This window comes from Eubalaena glacialis, chromosome 9, assembly GCF_028564815.1.
Source record: "Eubalaena glacialis isolate mEubGla1 chromosome 9, mEubGla1.1.hap2.+ XY, whole genome shotgun sequence".
NCBI lineage: Eukaryota > Metazoa > Chordata > Mammalia > Artiodactyla > Balaenidae > Eubalaena > Eubalaena glacialis.
The window spans coordinates 39,861,343-39,865,290 of NC_083724.1; positions in this window are offsets into that span (position 1 = coordinate 39,861,343).

Below are 3,948 nucleotides of genomic sequence, written 5' to 3' on the forward strand. Positions count from 1 at the left end.
GACACAGTAAGGCACCAAGGGGAGAAAACAATCAACTAAAGAAGTCCAAACCTGTTGCGGGACAAGTCAGAGAACAATAAATTAAATTTGCAGCAACAGGAAGTTGAGTGCTGTGCCTGGCAATGACCTTGACAGCAACCCAGGCTTGGGAAGAGGTCAGAGGTCATAGTAGACCTCTCTCCTGATCTGGACCAGCTGCTCCTTCGTATGTAAACAATGGACAGAGAGCTCCAAGTTTATGATGCCAATGTGTTAGTGACAGTGCAATGTTAAGTGTGAGAAGTGTCAGGGAATGTGACTGCGGAATCTACGTTCGTTCCTGCAGAGGAAGTCCCATGCATTTGTGACTCAAACCACTTATCCATCACGCGGTGGTCGGAAAATCACAAGCAAATCACAGGTCCCATCAAACAGTTCTTGTGCTGATATATCCGTAAGCCAACGAATCGGGAGGATTTCCACAGTGGTAAAAGTTTGAGGAAAGTGATTAAAAGCCACTTTAAACCCAGCTTTTAAAAGCATGAATAAAGCAGTAATTCAGTATCAGTTTCCCCAGGGGCCCGGAGCCAATTCTTTCAATCCAGTGGGGGTGAATGTCGGCACAATAACTGCCTGTGGGAGGGGCGACAGCAGTGCCACCAAGCCATGGGCTCAGGCCCACCCCAGTTAAAGCCTCACTGTGCCACTCCCTGCTTGTGTTACCTCAGGCAAATGACCCCACTGAGACTCAGTTTCGTCCCCTGCAAAATGGGAGGTACCGAAGTCCTAGTGCTGATGTGAAAAATAGTGGTACCTGGTCATCAGTGTTCTCAAAAGATTGCAGAACAGTGCCAGGCAGGTAGCAGCAGGTCAGTAAACAAGAAGGATAAGAATTGACACCTATTTGGTGCTTGCTCTATGCCAGGCACTGTTTAAAGAACTTTAAGTGTACCATTTATTTAATCCTCTCAACAACACTAAGGCCAGCACTAATACTACCTGTGTTTCATAAGTGAGGAAAACTGAGGCATAGCAGTTTGTTTCCACATCTAGCAAGGGAAGGAATCGGGCCTCAAACTCAAGCCGTCATCCAAACCCAAAGCCAATGCTCTTCACCAATGAATGTTTATCCTGAGAATGACCCCCAGAAGACAAAATGATATCAACAAACTGACTGGAGAGGAACCAAGATGGCGGAGTAGAAGGACGTGCTCTCACTCCCTCTTGCGAGAACACCAGAATCACAACTAGCTGCTAGACAATCATCGACAGGAAGACACTGGAACTCACCAAAAAAGATACCCCACATCCAAAGACAAAGGAGAAGCTACAATGAGATGGTAGGAGGGGCACAATCACAGTAAAATCAAATCCCATAACTGCTGGGTGGGTGACTCACAGACTGGCGAACACTTATACCACAGAAGTCCACCCACTGGAGTGAAGGTTCTGAGCCCCACGTCAGGCTTCCCAACCTGGGGGTCCAGCAACGGGAGGAGGAAGTCCTAGAGAATCAGACTTTGAAGCCTAGTGGGAATTGATTGCAGGACTTTGACAGGACTGGGGGAAACAGAGACTCCACTCTTGGAGGGCACACACAAAGTAGTGTGCGCATCAGGACCCAGGGGAAGGAGCAGTGACCCCAGGGGAGACTGAACCAGACCTACCTGCTAGTGTTGGAGGGTCTCCTGCAGAGGCGGAGGGTGGCTGTGGCTCACTGTGGGGACAAGGACACTGCCAGCAGAAGTTCTGGGAAGTACTCCTTGGCGTGAGCCTTCCCAGAGTCTGCCATTAGCCCCACCAAAGAGCCCAGGTAGGCTCCAGTGTTGGGTTGCCTCAGGCCAAACAACGAACAGGGAGGGAACCCAGCCCCACCCATTAACAGTCAAGTGGATTAAAGTTCTACTGAGCTCTGCCCACCAGAGCAACAGTCAGCTCTACCCACCACCAGTCCCTCCCATCAAGCCTCTTAGATAGCCTCATCCACCAGAGGGCTGAGAGCAGAAGCAAGAAGAACTACAATCCTGCAGCCTGTGGAACAAAAACCACATTCACAGAAAGATAAACAAGATGAAAAGGCAGAGGACTATGTACCAGATGAAGGAACAAGATAAAACTCTAGAAAAACAACTAAATGAAGTGGAGATAGGCAACCTTCCAGAAAAAGAATTCAGAATAATGATAGTGAAGATGATCCACGACCTCGGAAAAAGAATGGAGGCAAAGATCGAGAAGATGCAAGAAATGCTTAACAAAGACCTAGAAGGATTAAAGAACAAACAAACAGAGATGAACAATACAAGAAATGAAATGAAAACTACACTACAAGGAATCAATAGCAGAATAACTGAGGCAGAAGAACGGATAAGTGACCTGGAAGACAGAATGGAATGGACCTGGAATACATTCCACAGAATGGTGGAATTCACTGCTGTGGAACAGAATAAAGAAAAAAGAATGAAAAGAAATGAAGACAGCCAAAGAGACCTCTGGGACAACATTAAACAAAACAACATTCGCATTATAGGGGCCCCAGAAGGAGAAGAGAGAGAGAAAGGACGCGAGAAAATATTTGAAGAGATTATAGTCGAAAACTTCCCTAACATGGGAAAGGAAATAGCCACCCAAGTCCAGGAAGCGCAGAGAGTCCCATACAGGATAAACCCAAGGAGAAACACGCCGAGACACATAGTAATCAAATTGGCAAAAATTAAAGACAAAGAAAAATTATTGAAAGCAGCAAGGGAAAAACGACAAATAACATACAAGGGAACTCCCATAAGGTTAACAGCTGATTTCTCAGCAGAAACTCTACAAGCCAGAAGGGAGTAGCATGATATACTTAAAGTGATGAAAGGGAAGAACCTACAAACAAGATTACTCTACTGGCAAGGATCTCATGCAGATTCCATGCAGAAATCAAAAGCTTTACAGACAAGCAAAAGCTAAGAGACTTCAGCACCACCAAACCAGCTCTACAACAAATGCTAAAGGAACTTCTCTAAGTGGGAAACACAAGAGACGAAAAGGATCTACAAAAACAAACCCAAAACAATTAAGAAAATGGTCATAGGAACATACATATTGATAATTACCTTAAACATGAATGGACTAAATGCTCAAACCAAAACACATAGGCTTGCTGAATGGATACAAAAACAAGACCCATCTATATGCTGTCTACAAGAGAACCACTTCAGACCTAGGGACACATACAGACTGAAAGTGAGGGGATGGAAAAAGATATTCCATGCAAATGGAAATCAAAAGAAAGCTGGAGTAGCTATACTCATATCAGATAAAATAGACTTTAAAATAAAGACTGTTACAAGAGACAAGGAAGGACACTACATAATGATCAAGGGATCAATCCAAGAAGAAGATATAACAATTATAAATATATATGCACCCAACATAGGAGCACCTCAATACATAAGGCAACTGCTAACAGATATAAAAGAGGAAATTGACAGTAACACAATAATAGTGGGGGACTTTAACACCTCACTTACACCAATGGACAGATCATCCAAAATGAAAAAAAATAAGGAAACGGAAGCTTTAAATGACACAACAGACCAGATAGATTTAATTGATATTTATAGGACATTCCATCCAAAAACAGCATATTACACTTTCTTCTCAAGTGCGCACGGAACATTCTCCAAGACAGATGACATCTTGGGTCACAAATCAAGCCTCAGTAAATTTAAGAAAATTGAAATCATATCAAGCATCTTTTCTGACCACAACGCTATGAGATTAGAAATGAATTACAGGGAAAAAAACGTAAAAAACACAAACACATGGAGGCTAAACAATAAATTACTAAATAACCAAGAGATCACTGAAGAAATCAAAGAGGAAATCAAAAAATACCTAGAGACAAATGACAATGAAAACACGACGATCCAAAACCTATGGGATGCAGCAAAAGCAGTTCTAAGAGGGAAGTTTATAGCTATACAA